This window comes from Protopterus annectens, chromosome 5.part0 (assembly GCF_019279795.1).
Source record: "Protopterus annectens isolate FY-2018-M chromosome 5.part0, PAN1.0, whole genome shotgun sequence".
Lineage (NCBI taxonomy): Eukaryota > Metazoa > Chordata > Ceratodontiformes > Protopteridae > Protopterus > Protopterus annectens.
The window spans coordinates 1,900,529,705-1,900,547,885 of NC_056735.1; the positions used below are offsets into that span (position 1 = coordinate 1,900,529,705).

Sequence of the window (18,181 nt, forward strand, 5' to 3'; positions counted from 1 at the left end):
GCCAATCTATCATGTGTGGCCCACAACCTGTGCAGTAATCCTTTAAGCAATGTATCTTGAGCTTGTTTCTTGTTTGCTTTTCATTTTTTACTTTGATCATGTTTTCCCCATGAAACAAGTAGTTAGTTGTTGTCAGACAGCAGGTCTTTTTTGGATAAGAAACATTTTTACAAGTGGGGGTATCACAGAGATTGCTACTTTCAGCATGCTACTTGGTACTTTAATAAAGCTGAATATAAATTATAATTAGAACTGCAGTGCAAGGAGAAGTGGTTTGAGTTAGTGCTGCTTGTTTTTCTTATACTTGATTTTGACTGGCATTCCAGTAATGTATTTAAAAAGTAATTTATTTTTTCATGCCTCACAACCTTTTTGTTTCCATCTAGATATTAAGTAAGCTGTCATGCAGCCAATGCATTGAAAATTTTTTTTCTTCTACACTTCATTTTGTCTTGATTGGACTCTCATAATGACGGTTTGGCAACCAGGGCAGCGTATTTAATTAACGTTACAGTTTTTGTGGTTTTGAGCATAGCTCCTCCCCTTCTAGTTGGCCACGCCCCTTAACATTGACCCCACCCATTCAGCTGTCTCCTGTAGCCCCCCCCTTTGATTTGAAGTCACCAGCCGCCACTGATAACTATAGTGTGTGCGTGTGTGTGTGTGTGTGTGTGTGTGTGTGTGTGTGTGTGTGTATGTGTGTGTATTTGTGTATTTGTGTATATATATATATATATATATATATATATATATATGTATAGAGAGAGAAAGAGAGAGAGAGATGTATATATATATTTATTTATATAAAATCTGTGTCTGTATGTGTATATATCTGTCTGTGCAACCTTAAGGTATTACTGCGCAATTTTAGCTTAAACAAGAAACTACACCGCACAAGCTCTACTAACTCTGGAGAATGTAGACATCTGTGCTGTTACTGAGACTTGGTTTAAAGTCATAGAAATTATTCCAGCAGTGAAAGGCAACAGTTCCTTCCACATGTTTAGAACAACAGCAGCACATACTGTGGCTGAAGATGGAGGTACCTTAATCTACGCTGGCAGCAAATACAACTCTAGGTTGGTTCAACAGTATGATGCCCTGGAGATCATCCACGTCCAAATCTCCATAGACAAGGTTCCATACTATGCCCTGGCCAACTACAGGTCACCCTCTATGACCCATAAAGCTCACAGCTCTTACCTAGACCTATTAGAGGTGCTCACTATCCGACCAAATACGATGTTCATGGCAGACTTTACCCCTCTATCAACTGGGAAATGTTCTCTGCATCTAACTGACAGACTTAACATTTCCTGGATTTTATCAACACAAACACCCTGGACTAGATAGTGCACTCTTCAACCACAGACTCAAACATACTAGACTTAGTATTCATCAACATAGCAGAGCATTGCACCCACCCTCGAGTCATGTCCTCGTTGGTGAAGTTGGACTACAAAGCTGTCTCCATTGAAATAATAATCAAACTAGAAAACTCAACTAAACCCATAAGAAATGGATCTATTCTAAAGCAAACTACATGCTATTAAGTGACAGTTTGTCAAATTTCATGGCTCCCCCAAACCCCAAGAACACAGCTACCTATGCAGGATCATTTACAGAAACCCTACACAGACATGTAAATGGCTGCATTGAGGTTGTCGTACCTACCAGAAATAAGCCAAATCTAGCACCAAAAACAAAGCACACTGGTGAATTCCTTACTTTAACAAGCTATATAACAAAAGAAAGAAGTCATGGCCAAAATCAGAAAGAGCAACCCTCATAAAGACAAGAGCTCTCTCATTCAACTAACAAGAAACTAAGAGGTCTAATGAAGTCCAGCAAGACCAATAGCAAGGTCAGAATGGCCTCCCAGGTTAAGGACGATCACAAAAAGATCTTCATGTCAGAAACCTTAAAGGTAATACTCAGCAGTGTGCAGAACTGGTGGTAAATGGCACAGCCTTCACTGACCAGGGTGACATAGCAAATCTTCTGGCTGATAATTTTAGCTTTAACTTCACCCCCACTACTCCCTGTGAAATCTCTTCTATCATATCCCCCCAACTATAAAAAAGGAGGAGATCCTGAAGGCACTTGCTAAGGCCAAAAACACTGCTTCAACTGGCCCCAACAGTATTCCCAGTTTACTCCTAAATAGCCTAAGACATGACCTGGCAGGACTGTATGAGGCACTCAGACTACAGCCTCAGAACAGGTTGTGTGTCAGGTGAATAGAGGACTGCAACAATCATCCATCTTCATAACAGTGGACCATCACCTAACCCCAGGAACTACAGAACCATTGGTCTAAAAAATGTAGCATGGAAAGCCATGGAATGAATTCTCATGGAAATAATCAAAAAGGACATTGACAAACTACAGACGCTGGAACCATCCCAGTTTGCCTTTCTTAAGGGAAGATCTTGCCTACTTAAGTTGGTAGACTTCTTTGAGAAGTTCACTAATACTACAGATGAGGGGGAAACTGTGCATACCACCTACCTTGACCTGGCCAAGGCATTGATTCAATACCTTACTCGGGCATTGTTGACAAATTCTCATAAATAGGCATAAATCCCTACCTAACTCAGTGGCTTGCCATCTGGCTCACAGGTAGGATCCAAGAAAGTCAGGATCAGTGGACCTCCACCAAGAGACCAGTCACTAACTGAGTACCTAGGGCTTCATGCTGGTCCTGCTCCTGTTTGGCATCTACTCTACTTGTGTGTGCTTGTGGGTCTGTCTCTCTGTTGGTGTGATACACTTAAGAAATGTGTTTAACTACCTTTTGTTAACTCATTTGTATTATGTCCATCATTGCATAATATAGGTAATATCATGCTGGTATACTTTAAGATGTCCATGCCACATATATTATTTCACTTGTTGCATGACATCTTTTCCTTTAATACATTATCTTATGGTGATGGCATATATGGGAACGGTGTGGAAGTACTGTGCATGCTAAAGAATGTGCATTTGTATGGGTGCTCATAAGTGTGCTGTATTAAAGTTACATAAAGTGTGTATAAGTGTATGTTTGCATGCCCGCATGTATGCATTGGGACTGTATAAATTGTTCCCTTGTGGTGTCAACTATCTTAGAGTGTGTGCATGTGTGTGTGTGTGTGTGTGTGTGTGTGTGTGTGTGTGTGTGTGTGTGTGTGTGTGTGTGTGTGTACGCACAGCACTGTGGAACACAGCCATAGGGACACCCAACTGATGGCCTGATGTTTGAAAGCCGCTGTTAGCGGTGACTTTGCCGGTACGGGAACATATGGCCACAAACTGACAGTAAGACTTGCCTTAGTTCATAGTAACCATTGCTGCAGTTTTTATTTTTTGTTTGGAAATGGGTTGTTAGAACTTGATGGTTCAGTGATACTCCTAGGAACAGCATCAATCAGTAGGAGTGTGTATATCTGTCTGATTTTCTGCTTGTAATGGACATTTGCAGAGTAAGTAACCAAAGTGACAACAGCTCTGAGTGGGAGATGATGAGCACTGTAGAATAAGTGGTAATCTTACATATAATGTGACTTTACTGCCCTTCATGAGAGGTAACAAGGCTGGGACTGCATTGCTATTTAAAGGACTGCATGGCTATGTAAAGTTCAGTCTCATTCATTGCTTAATATTAGCCTTCAGACATATCCACATCTAACAGTAGCCAACATAAACTGTAATTTGTGTATGTTAGACGTCACTAGTTTAAGAATAGTTAGATACCTTTGTTTAATCATTATTTACTTTAAACGTGCTGTTCTGAAGACAGCAGTAAGGGAGAGAAGAGGGAACAATTTTACAGGCACACCAGGCAGACTAGTCTGTTTGATGTTCATTGTTATGCATAGGTGACTAGCTGAACCTTGCAGGCCGGGAAATTTGGGTCTATATTAAATCAGCGAATGCTTAAAAAAATGAACGCTGATTTATTGACCACATGTAAGCGAAAGCTTACAATCCCAAACAATCAGAACAGCGATTTATTTTTCCAGGAAAAAAAAATCGCTGTTCCACAAAAAAAATAAATAAAAATAAAAACTTCAAAACATTACATAAAGTGGGGGGCTTCACCCCCCACATCCCCTGACCCCCCTATTTAAATATACCAATTCCAAGATCGCACTACAGTGACGAAAATGGCAAAGGAACGGAGCCAGCCAAGCAATTTCTTTCCCAGGGAAAGAAATCACTTATATTCAGTTTTGTTATTTTGCTATTTTGTGCTTTCAAGTTCGATCAAGATGCATTCGAAGGATTGCATCTTCGATAATATAATAGTAACCAGGAAATTTGAGATTCTAGCTGGCTGAAGGAGGGGATATGGGAGGAGTAAACTGAGAAGGAATTGAAGAAGACAGAAGCTGAATATCTGAAAAAAGTCCTTTATCTCAGCAATGAGATGATCGCTTGTAAGATTTTTTTCACAGAATGTATAACACCTCAGTAGGAAACACATTGTAAGAGGCACTGCACAACAGTAAAAGTTACTTTTACTGAGGCCTCTCAAAATTAGCACTGCTTCCCAGTTCTTCCATTCTAAGTTGATGGGACTGTGATCTGACAGTCCAGCCAAGAGCATTGTAATTTCATCAACTGTGCACTCATATTGTGCTATCGGGAAAATTTAGCTTTAGAAAAAAACAAACTCTCATAAGGATGTCTGCCCCAGGAGGGCATTCAGGGTTGAAAACAGAATAAAATTAGTAGTGACTACATTTTTCTGTGCAGAACTTCAGGAAGAGATAAAAAAAGAAATATGCTTTATCATTTTTTCCCTGTAGTGATCCTTTAACCAAATCCCTCTGCAATCTTGTAAAATGTGCCAAATATTTCAGCAACCTTATGGTGAAGGTCACTGAAGTATAGACATGCTTGCCAGACCTGTCTAACAGCCTAGACTCCCTATTAGGGGGATAAACAGGGGAAGTCTGCTAAGCAAGTTCCTTTTTGGTGGCCGCCGCCATGACCATGGCATCAATGGGCAGCCCTTTAACCCAAAACTCCTTGTCCGAAGGTGGTGCCAGAATCTTCTCTGGTCTCCTGGGTATGGGTTCAACTGTGTCATGTTCCTTCCACGCTTGTTGAGAGACCAAATCAATAAGCTCATTGGCAGGTTGAGTAACCCAGAAGGTAGATGGGACAGTACCAAAAGCCTTCAGGAATACTGACTCCTCGGATGAAGGGCTGCTGTGGGTTCAACCGCCTCTCTGTCTTAGGATCTCACAGATGTCTCCAAATGAAATGTCTTCAGGAGGCAATCATGGGGACCCTTCACCTTCATCAAAGTCCGTAACCTCCTTGACTGACTCTTGTGGAGAGTCCAAGTGCTTCGTCTTATACTTCTTCTTCCTGGGGGCATCCTCAGTGGGATGCTCTGGGGACGTATCAAAAGAAATTGTAATACCCTGCTGGAAAGTCTAGTGGTCTTGGACTGGCTTTCCCTGTGGTAAAGAATGATGAGACTCCAAACACAGAGACAACAAGGTAGAAGGCTGAAGATCCAAAATGGGATGAATCCGTCCATTCTGCTGTAGCAGAAAACACCCTCTTCATGAAGTCAAAGGCTGATCATCCCAGAGAGACAGAAGACCCCGGCACCAGGAAGACAAGTTTCTGGTCTGCTGTCTTCTCCTGCTCTGAAAGCAATCTCCCTGAGAAGGAAGCTGCAGCCGAGCTATCCTTTCCCGAGGCTCCAAGACACAGAGACAGCTCCAAGGACTTTGGAGTCAACTCCAATGCCTCAGATTTGACAGGGAAGCTTCAGCTCCGACAGCCCTCTGGATCTGACTGAACCGCAGCACTCACAGTAAGCTTCGGATCTGAAGATAATGTTATCTTCAGATCAGAGCTAGATGAACCTGGAATGCTTGGATCCAAGGATTCTGAAGCAACTGAAGGAATTAAAGGAGGGACGTGAAGTGGAGGTGCAGTCGAAGAATGGACCTCCTGACCCAAAGGGGTAGGATCTTGTATGACAACCATCTGACTCTGCACCGAGATATTCTTCTGCACCATTCTTTATACATCTTCCTCCGTCAAAGTTCTGGACAAGTGAGTGAAAACAAGAGACGGGGAATTGGATCATTGTCTTTCCAAAATCGGTGAGGACACCCATGAAGGCACAGGATTGATGGATGGTAAATATCTTGTTCTGGGAAGAATTAAAGGACTTGAGACAGTCGGATCTGATGTTTTTTTTGCAGGAGATGAGGTAGTCAGATCCATAACATTTTTTTTCTTTGGATCCGAGGGAGAGGAGGTTTTGGATCTTATCTGACCAGTTTAAGCCTTTTCCTAGATGGCTCCAAAACTGAGGTGGATGAGGTAGAAGGTCTTGCAGACAAAAGCTTCAAATCTCTACTTTTACTTTGGGGGATTGAGCCCCAGGTATTGCCTCTCCAAAAGCAGATGGTAATAAACCTTTTAATATAAATTTATTTTTTTGTTCTACTAGGGGTCTAGGATTGAAACCATGACAGGTGGAACAATTGTCTTGTAAATGTAATGGCCCAATGCAGTAACCACACATAGTGTGGGCATCTGACATTGGAAGCTTGTGCCCACACTTAAAACACTTTTTAAATCCCGCTGGGCCTTTTTCTGCCATTATACTATAAACAAGAAAAGTTAAGTAATAACATTTTTTTGTAGGAAAAAGAAGGCAGAAAGAAAACTACATGCAATGGTAATAGAAAGGCTACACTAAAGTGTAGAAAGGAAAACGGGAAGAAAAATTACTAGTGATAGTAATTCAAGAAGTATAAATAATGTATGATAGATAAGGAAGAAATACCAACTATGGTAACAGAAGAAATGCTATGTCATAAAAGGGTAAGGGGACAAGAAAGATATGAAATACTAGAAAATAATTGAAAATATTGGAATATATGACAGTTTAGAAAAATAATAATCACTTATCTATTTAATGCTCGAGAGCGAGGTCAACCATGTCTTTTGCAGAAAGCGGTAAATGAGATCTGAGGTAGCTTAGGCCTGGTGCATTATGGGTACAGAGCAAGCTCGAGAGCTTCTAGGTTACCACGAGCTTTAGTGATGGCCGAGTCAGATACAGAACCAACAGTTGAGGATAGGATGAAAATTGACAACATGACATCATACATTTATATAAAGGAAAACAAACTATAATAACTTACTCAGTTACAAACAATATCCATCTCACATATTCTTTTGTATAATTAACATCAATCCAACATTACATAAACGGATCAATTCCTGCCTTCACTTAAACCTCCCTCCTCCTCCAAAACATTATTCTGAATGCATTGCTCCCACAATTTCAATTTTTTTCAATGTAATTTGATCCTACCCTCTTCTAAAGATCTTGCTTCTCGTTCTTTTATCTCTGTTACAATAGTCATTATTTCAAATACATTCGGTTTAGACTTTGATTTCCATTTTCTAGTAATTGCTTTTTGGTAGCCACCAGAATTAAACTTACCAAGGCTTTACTATGTCTAGGCAATTCAGATCCAGTATTCTAGCTGAAAAAATAATTTCCTTAGTTACACCCAATATTTCCAACAGAGAACTCTGACAACTCATTACACTCCCAAAAAATATATTCAAAGTTACCTCTTTCTTCCCCATCACACCTTCAACATTTACCATCTACCTGAGGGAAACTTCTTTGGAGTCTCCTTGGGCTATAAAAATACCAGTGCAAACCCTTCCAAGCAAAAATCCTAAATCTTCAAGACTTTGTTGAATATTTGGGAGCCATGCATGTATGTCCTTACATTGTTCCCTTGCAAATTGCTTATCCAAGCTCATTCAATTCTCATTCTAAAAGTTTCTGATTGATTCTTATTGCTGTCATGTAATATTGTATATGCCCTACTAATTATCCCTTTTTTAACAGCAGCTTCTGTTCTACCTTCAACTAAAATCTCTACCAGAGCAGTCTTTCACTTAGGATTCTCCTAGATTTTTTCTCTTTGCTGCACTCTGATATCAATCCCATCGTGGGGAAGACAGTCTTTAGTCTGCAGTCCAAATATCCTCTTGGTCTCTTCCCATTCTATTACTTTTCCCCTCTTTAAACATTTGCTTCCAATATCTTAGTTCCTTTGCTAGTTGTCTCCAGTACATTCCAGCTCCATTTTCGTACTCTCTCTACACCTAATTACAGCCATCCCTATTAGAAAAACCTCCTTTCTCCATTTTTGTGTTGGCTTAGATCTGCTACTTCATGAATATAATATTCTGTATGGCTGTTGTTATTCACTTTAAGGATCTGCATCAAAAATCCCACTCTCCCCTTATTTCTCTAATTTTCTCCCTGCTTCATCATCATCATCCCTTTCCACTTTGAATTATAACTTTCTGCTTGTGTTATGTATATGGGCCTTAACTGTGTAGCTCGAAATATCCCTTCAAATCAGGCACTCCTAAACCACCTTGTCCTACTGGAAGTATCAACTTATCCCATTTGTCCCTTGCCCTCTTTCCCTCCCCAGATAATGTCCCTCAACTTTTTATTAATTAATGTTCACAAACTTTTCCACTGGTTGATAAAATATGCCTAACCTGTGTATAAAACTAAAGGGACTGAAAACATTTTCACTGCTTGCATCTTGCTATCCATATCCATAAACAGCTTCCAGTTTCTCAGTTTTTGTACTGTCTTTTGTTTAGTCTCTTCCCACATATTCTTAGTTTCCATAACAGAATCCTTTTTAATCCATACTGCTAAGTACTTCATTATATTTTCCCTAAATATTGGGTATTGCTGAACCAATTCATGTGTAGGTGCATATTTTACAGCTATAGCCTTTGTTTTATCTTCATCAATGGTATATGCCGAAAAGACTTGAAACTGTCTCAAAATGTTCCACAATATTGAGATGTCCTTTTCTGGTTTTATCAGGCACAAAATAATATCATCTGCAAATAAAGACAGCTTTTCTTCATTACCATACCAACTATATGCTTGAACTTATGAGTCACTTATTTTCTTTGCCAATGGCTCTAGATATAACACAAATTACAAAGGAAATGAGGACACCCCTGCCTAGTTCCACTATTCAGACACAACTTACCAACAAGAAACCCTCTCACTTTAATTTTTGCCACTGGTTCCTCATACATCCTCCTAGTTAATTTTATTATTGTATCAGGGAATACAACTGCTTCCATTGCCCTACTCATAAAATCTCAGGTTACGTTATCAAATGCTTTTTCTACATCAAGACCCAACAACAACAGCAGTATTTTCTTATATTCTGCTTCCATATGAATCATTATTATTCTATTAATGTTGTCAAATGTTTGCCTCCCCCTCCACAAAACCACACTGGTCCATATCTATCAGTTTTGTCGCCAACTTTACCATTCTTTTAGCTATTATAAACATAAGCACTTTAAAATCCTGGTTTAAAATTGAAATGGGTCTATATGAAGCTGAGTCTGATGGTTCTTTACCATCTTTAGATATTACAACCACCACAGCTTTCTTCCAGGAAGTTGACGTTTCCCCACCTTTTAAACACTGTTAAACAAAAACCTTCCAAATCTTTATCACTTTGTTCCCTCCTGGCTTCCAAACTTCCACAGGAATACAATCTATTCCTTGAGACTTTCCTGCAGATTGAGTATATGTTACCATTTTGACTCATCTCCTCCTAACTTAACTGTTAATTGCTGAGCGTCATCTACCTCTAACCTTGACATACTTAAGTCCTCCATAAATATTTCCATTTGTGCTCTTTCTTGATCTCCACATTTCACTGCATTACACAAATATTTATAAAATTTCTGAAATATCCTTTTTAACACCTTTAATAATCACTTAAAACATATGGAAACATACATTTATATACAAGAAAACAAACCATGCTAATGCTCACATTTATACAATTATCATCAATTCAGCATTACTTAAATTGATCAGTTCCTGCCTTCCCTTAAAATTCATTCCTCCTTCAAAATATTATTCTGAATATATTATTCCCACAATTATCATTTTCCTACATAATTTGCTCCTACCATTTTCTAAGAATCATACTTTTCCAGTTCTTTTATCTATGTTACAATATTCAGTACTTCAAATACAGCGGGCAGCCATCAGAATTAACCTTAACATGGCAATTCAGATTCTGTATCCCACCCATAACAGGTGTTAGGCACCAGTGGAACCTACGGCTGCAGGGAGCCCCTGATGATCTTCTTTGGAATGAGGGGCTCATGCAGCAGCCGTGGTTTTCTCCTTTTCCTCTGTTCATCTGTTCCTTGGCACCTCGTGGACGTCTGCATTGCTGCATGATGTCACTGTGTGATTACAAACTTTTTTCTGTTTTTTTTTTTTTTAACTTGTCTGTACGCTGCCCTCAATCAGGTCCACTTCATTGAAGCAAGGGACCTGACTGCCTGCAGCAGACAAGGAATGTTTTTTTTTTTTTGAAGGAAGAGTACAGATTTTGCTCTCTTCCATTTGTATTCTGCTATAGGAATTAGCTCTGTGTGCAGCCAGAAAAGAAAGTCCCTAGTCTAGCTTTGGTATAAGTATATTATTATTTATTGATAAACAGGGCCTTAGAGGGAGAAGATGGGTGATACTGCAACAAGGTTTCTGGCAAGGACTTGTTTGGGTATAGTGTCAGTATGTTTTGTAAACGGGAGAGAGAGATCTAGAATTAGGCCTAGGTATCACCATTTGGTGACACAAGGAATACTGCCACTAGTGAGATCCGTTAAGAGAATGGGAGAAATATTGTGCAATTTCTTGGGTATAAAGAACAAAACCATAATAAATATAATGTAGTTAATCAGTTTCTTGTTAGACAGGGACCAGTTGTTGTATAATTATTTATTTTATTTATTTTATTTGCCTTTTGTTAACCAGGTTGGTCTGGCTGGACCAGGGTCCCTTTTCCAGAAGAGACCTGAGGAAAAAAGCTCCAGTACAAAAATAATTTGTTACAATGAAGTACATAATTAAGCAAACAAACAAATGAAAAAAAATAATATGTATTATACATAGAAGAAAAATAAAGTTTATTTTATACATGCTTAAAGAGTAAACTATCTAACATACAAATAATGCTTGCTGTAGGAAATCAGTTTACAGTCAGTGGCTGGAATGGACAAATCAATGACTGGAGGGTCATCGATTACCGGGCCACCGAATGAAGTGAAATCTTCTTCCAGCTTACTTTCAAAATCACTGTGACTGTCAATGAATTTTAAGAGAAGTATGTAAGCTGTGTACTGACCAGCTTGAGATGTAGGAGTTCAACAGGAAGGTCACTAACAAACGGGGAAAAAAGAAGTTATGTACTTACCATAACGTTCCATGTGAGTTGTTCTTCTCGCCTTCATTCTTACTGATGGGTCTGGAGCCGATCCCTCTGCTCTGAGTCGGCCAAATTGCAAAGCTCAAGGTCTCCAAAGAGCTTGAGGCTGAAACCCTATCCCATGATGCTCCTCTACTTCCCTCAGATCTTGTTTACTGCCATCTAGTAACATACACAGTAAAAATACAATCCTCATATTTCAAGTAACCGGTGAAAGGAAAACTCCTCAGAAAGGACCAAAACAGGCTGAAAGAGCCAACTCTTGAACTTCCAAACATTGGTTGGGCGTAGGAGGGTGAGCTGTAAGAATGAAGGTGAGAAGAACAACTCACATGGAACGTTATAGTAATACATAACTTCTTTATGTGGAGTTGTTCAATCTCGCCTTCATTCTTACTGATGGGTAGTGTCCCCAGCACCACAATCTCGGGTGGCTCACGGGAGTACATGCCTAAGGACAGCAGAACAAAAGGAAGCCCTGTCCCTAGAGGTCTTATCTTCTTTGTAATGAGTAATGAAGGTATGTGACCTTGACCATGTGGCTGCCACACAAATAGAATTAATTGGTAGCCTGGCCAAAAAAGCTGTAGAAGTAGAAACAGCTCTAGTTGAGTGAGCTTTAACTTTGTTTTCTAAGGGAATATGTGCAGAACTGTATATAAAAGATATGCAGTCTGAAAGTCACTTAGATAAGGTAGGTTTGGAAACTGCGGCACCTTTCTTGGGATCTGAAAATGACACAAACAGCTGGTTAGATTGTCTATGGTCTTTTGTGCTGTCTAAATAGAAAATAAGTTGTGCTGTGAACATCAAGTGAACATCAAGCTTGTGAAGCATATACTCCAATTGATTAGTATGGTTAGGAAAGAAAACTGGCAATTTAATGGTTTGATTAAGGTTGGATTCTGAGCAAACTTTTGGTAGGAAAGAAGGGTTTGTTCTGTGGGAAACTATCTTTGTGGAATTTCAAATATGGATGCCTTACCGATAGGGCTTGTAATTCTGAAACTCTGCATGCACAGGTGATAGACACTAGGAAAATAGTTTTCCGTGAAAGGAATTTCAATTCACAGGAAGATGCAGGTTCAAATGGGGGAAGAGTAATCTTTGACAGAACAAGATTTAGATTCCATGGAGTAGTGGGGGATCTAACAGGAGGCCTCAAATGTAATGCACCTTTTAGAAAGGCCTTCGCCATTGTATGAGACATGACATTGTCCCCTAATTCACCGATATGAAAATTTGATATAGCAGGCAGTTGAGCTTGAATAGTTGCTGCTGTGGCCCCTTCATTAAATAGTTTGGTCAAGAACTCCAATATCTGATATCAAATCCAGGAACAGATCAATGTTGTTTTGATGAGCCCAGATTGAAAATCTCCTCCATTTGCTAAGGTAAAGTTTTCTAGTTGAGGACTTATGCAAGGACAATAGTATATGTTGAGCTTCTGCTGACAAATTTTGGAACCTGGCTATTCTTGGAATTGGAGCAGCCATGTTATCAGTTTGATGGACTGTAGACAAGGGTGAAGAGCTCTTGATGAGTGGGTCAGAAGGTCCGGCACTGAATCCAGGATCCAGGGCTCTTCCAAAAGATGAGGCTTCAGGAAGGGGAACCAAATCTGAAGAGGCCAGTAGGGGGCTATTAAGATAATTGTCCTTCCCAGGGAACTGGCTTTCTGCAGAACTTTGGGAATTAGCGGGAAAGGTGGGAAAGCATAAAGAAGACCCGGGGGCCTATCATGTACGAGCGCATACCTCTGGGACTCCCCCACTGTAGGGATTAGGGGAAAGTAGTTGCTGCTTTGGTGTTTGTGGGAGTTGCAAAAAGATCACAGCAAGGCTGGCCCCATCTGCAGAAGATCATTTCTGCAACTTTGTTCTTGAAGGACCACTCGTGTGGCAACAGAATTGCTCTGCTTAGTTTGCCTACTATCATGTTAGATTTCATCGGAATGTGCATTGCAATCAGAAAGTGCTGGGTGGAATCTGCCTAATGCCATACTCTCAGGGCCTCTCGACATAGGGGATAAGATCTGGTCCCTCCTTGTTTGTTTATATACCAGATCACTGACATGATGTCTGACTAAATTGCAATGGGCCCCAGAGGAAGAGAGTCTTGAAAGGACTACAACACTAAGAGTACTGCTCTCATCTCCAGGACGTTGATATGCAAGTGAGCCTCATGTTCTTGCCATGTACCTTGGGCTGTCCATCCCTGATAATGCCCTCCCCACCCGATCAGGAAGGCATCCAAGGTCACAGTTGCAGCTGGAGTCGGAAAAACAAGGGGACGTCCCATGGTTACAGATTCAGATGTCAGCCACCACTAAAGGTCCTTCTTGCAAGAGTTGGTTATCCGAACTAGGTGATCCATAGGTAAGTCTTGAAATGTCCACTGTGCGAACAGTAGCCATTGAAGAATGTGCATGTGCGACCTTGCTAGAGGTATTGCAATAATGGCTGCTGCCATGGTGCCCAAAAGTCTGAGAATCGCCAATGCTGGTGCTCTGTGCTTTGAGAGAATGTCCAGAAGCTGTTGAAAAAGGGTAAGTACTCTCTCAAAGGAAATTTCAGGGACATGTTGACAGTGTATAAGTCTGCTCCTACAAAGATGGTATGCTGCAACGGCAATAAGGCAGACTTTTCTGAATTTACTGTTATCCCCTGTTGACAGCAGAGGTCTAAAGTAATGTCCCTTGCTGTATGAGATGATGCCTGGTGGGTGCAGTAAGGAGCCAGTTGTCTGAAAACGGAAACACCTGGATTCCTTGATGCCTCAAGTAAGCCATAACCACTGCCATACATTTGGTAAACACTCTGGGGGCTGTAGTGAGACCAAAGGGCAGGGCTCGAAACTAGTAATGACTGGCCCCCAGCCGAAAGTGTAGATGATCCCTGGATGGCCTGGCCATCTTTATATGGTAGTACGCATCCTGGAGATCTATTGAGCGCATCCAATTGTCTTTCCCTAAGAACAGGAGTATCAACTGAAGCATGACCATCCGGAACTTTGTCTTTTCTACAGATTTGTTGAGTCTGCTTACATCTAGTATCGGTCTCCAGTCCCCTGTTTTCTTTGCCACTAAAAAGAATCTTGAGTAAGTTCTGGATCCTTTCTGGTCTGCCGGGACTGAATGGATGCCTCTTTTTTCTAGCAACTTTTGAATCTTTACTGTTGCTACATCCCGAATACTGGGTGGAACGTCTGGGATCTTTCTTAATGGTTTTGGATGGGAGTGAAAGGGGATAAAATAACCTCTTGACATAATACTTTGTACCCAGCTGTCTTTTGTGATTTTGAGCCAGGCGCCTAGATACAAAGATAAACATCCCTTGACTGCCTCCAGGGATGGACAGGTGGGCCTCCTTTCAGAAGCGCTGATAGGGCTTCCCAAGGAGCTGTTCCCTGTCACCCTAGTTATGCAGACCCCCTTGACCGTGTGGGTGCTGTCTTCCATTATTGCCCCCTCCTCTGCCCCTGGAGGGGGTTTTACCTCGTGTGTCTGAAAAGGCTCCTTGGGCTTTGCAGAACCACATTTTCCCACCCCGCTGGCCTTTGGGATAAGGTCTAGTAGGTGTGGAAAAATGGACTCCTATGGCAGATAGAGTCTTTCTGTCTTGTTCACATCTGGTGAGGGACTCTTTAACTTTAAGTCTAAAAAGTGAGAAACCATCGAACGGGGCATTCACAAAGGATGACTTGAAAGACTCCGCAAAAGAACAAAAGCGCATCCAGGAATGTCTCCAAAGAGCTATTCCTGTACCTGCTGCCCTACTCGTCCCATCAGCTGCGTAAGATACGAGGCGCATGGAAGAGCTGACGATGGAATTAAGGGTAGCGAGCTGAGATGTTACCTTGTCTGCCACCGTATCAGCTACTGCAGCCTGAAGAGTATCTCCAAGCTCTTTCAGGAGATCTCTTTGAAGCCTGGAAAAGTGAGTTAAATAGTTCAATGACCAAAGAACAAATGTTGTAGAACTGAACATACGCTTGTCAAATCTGTCCATGATCCCGGACTCCCTGTTAGAAGGATGGACAGACGTCGAGGTCTCTGACATCTCTTTCTTAGTGGCTGCCGCAACCACCATGGCATCAACAGGAATAGGTTTGGACAAAAAAGTCTTACCGTGAGGTGCAGAAATATATTTGTTAGGTCTTCTAGGGTTAGGTTCCATGGTATCAGGTGACTCCCACGCCCTTCGAGATAAAAGATCCATCAACTCATCGAAAGGCGGAGATACCCAAGAGGTAGAGGGTTGGGACCGAAAAACTTTCAGGAGCACCGATTCATCATCATAAAGGTTGATGGGCTGCCAGTCACACCTCTGCTTCAGGATCTCTAGGATATCCACAAAGGATATATCCTCAGAGGGGTACCTTGGGGACCCTTCCGACTACTCCAAGTTGGTGTCGGACATGACAAATTCCTGAGGGGAATTTACATGTCTCCTCTTACATGTCCTCTTCCAAGGGACCTCCTCAGTGGGGGCTTCTGGGGAGGTCTCGGAAGAGCAGGGTTTCCCTAAGGGGGCTTCCTGAGGTTCCGGGTCCCTACGCTTACAATGGATCTGTGATGACGGAGAAGATTCCGGCATTTTAAGGGAGGAGGTCATCTGCTTAGAAGTTGTGACCATCTGGGGGGACAAGACCCTCCTCATAGCAGTGAAGGCACCATGGCTCCGATGTGAGGAAGCCCCTGGGTCCAAAAACACTGAGGACTCCCTCTGCACCAAAACCGCCGGCTCCAGTCACGAGGTGGGAGCCGAGCTCATCCACGTCAAAGCCCCGAGGGGGAGAGTCAGAACCGAAACATGGGTTCGACTCCCCTCCCCACAACCGACAGGTGAGTGTCGGCTCCTAGAGTCTGCAGCCGGGCCGAAGCCATCAGGGTTGTTGGTGCTGAGAGGCCAAACATGGGTGTCAGCGCCGATGGCTTCACAATCAACTGATCAGCTCCCTCCAGCTCTGAAGGCTTGACTTAAGTCAGAGGAGGAACAGCAAGTAGGGTAGATGACTTGATCGGCTCCGAAGCTGCCAGAGTCGAAGCCGATAATATTTTTGCTAGCGCTGGATTCTGCAATAGTCTCCTTACCACTTGATTCACATCCAAATCCGACAGTCTGGAAGCTCAAGAGGAGGCCATGAAAGGAGCAAGTGAACCCAGAATTGGAGACCTTAGGGTCGGAGATACTGGCTCCAAAACTGGGGACTGGCTCCTACCCACTACCTGAACAGTCGGCTCTGATAACTGTGAAGCCGAGTCAGACACTTTTTTTGATACCTTCGGAGCCAAAGAACTTTTCAGCTCCAAAACAGAGACAAATGAGGAAGAAGAAGCAGGTTTTGGATTTTCCCGAGGAGCCAACTCCAAATCCGATTGAAAGATAGACTTAATAAGACCCCTTTCCACTAATTTTCTTTTTCTTTCAGCCAGAACCCTGGTACTAAATCTGTGGCAAATGGAGCACACCTCTTGAAGATGGGCCTCTCCTAGGCAATAAAAACAGATGGTGTGACCATCTGTGAGAGACATTTTTTGATTACATTTAGGGAATTTTTTAAAACCCGACTGCCTTTTCTGACATGTTGAATGGAAACAGTAAATCCAAGTATAAAATATCCACCAGGAAACACAGCAATATCAATAAACAACTGCAACACAACAACAACGAAAACTTTTCAGCAAATCCATTGCTGTGGACAAGGAATTTTACGCCTAACTCAACTGCAAGGAAAAATTAAGCCTACCAGTTGGATTACTGGATCTCAATCCAAATCAAAACCAACTAGACTATGCCAAACTTTGCTAGCTCAACAAGCTTTTTCTTTTCTCAATCCAAAGGCTGTTTACAAAGAAAATAAAGCCTAACTTTGGCTGTAATGAAAGGAATTAAGCCTAACCAGCTAGATAGCTATAAGTTAAAGAAACTAAAGCCTGTACTTGGCTACGAAGGGATAGGGAAAAAAGTGCCTGAGCAGGCATGAAAACGGCCTAACGCCAATAAAGGTAACAACAATAAACTCCCCACAAAAAATGGAGTAAAACAAAGCAAATACAACAGCCTAACTTCAGCTGAAGGAAAACAGTTTTCTCTGATGAAAAGTACTACAAATAAAAGAAATCTTGTCACTTATCTGACAAAAACAGCCTGAGCTGAAGGAACACACTCAATCTGTTGCAGTGGCAAACTAGATCTGGGGGAAGTAGAGGAGCATCATGGGATAGGGTTTTGGCCTCGAGCTGTTTGGAGACCTTGAGCTTTGCAATTCGGCCAACTCAGAGCCGAGGGATCAGCTCCGAACCCATCAGTAAGAATGAAGGCGAGACTGAACAACTTCACATTAACATTTTCTGGCAAATCATTGAGGACTGAAGTCACTAAATACTGAGAGAAACTTGAGTTTCAGACTTCATACCCTTCAGAAAACACATGCGAATGCAAAACCTATTATTCTTTCAACTTTTACATTTGTAAGAGAAGTATATTTAAAAATTGTCCTTATTTCTGGGCTTTTGTCCACCTACTATTTTTGCCTTTGTCCAGAATCCTTGGGCTAAGTGTTTGGGAATTATGCATATCACAGGTTAGGGAAGATGAACAGGAAAGCACAGATAATCAGAGGGGATATCAGGGGGATCAGCAAGATTACCATATGGGAAGCATATCACCTTGTCAAAGGTACTTTTGGCCAACTCAAATAACTTGAAGGCAGTTCACTGAAGCCACCTTCGTCAATAGTGGAGATTTCCTTTTTCTCCACTATTGTGTGACCTTGAAGTTATTATGTATAATTATTTTAATGTTCACTGAAGTTGGTTTCAGTGAACTGTTATTGAGTTTTTTTTTGCA

The 18,181-nt window shown here is 41.4% G+C and overlaps 1 protein-coding gene across 1 annotated transcript in view; it reads right to left on the reverse strand.

The window, feature by feature from the left end:
* The window catches only part of ERICH6B (glutamate rich 6B), a 701,186-nt gene that overhangs the window by 579,176 nt on the left and 103,829 nt on the right, over window positions 1-18,181 (reverse strand). The window lies entirely within an intron of this gene.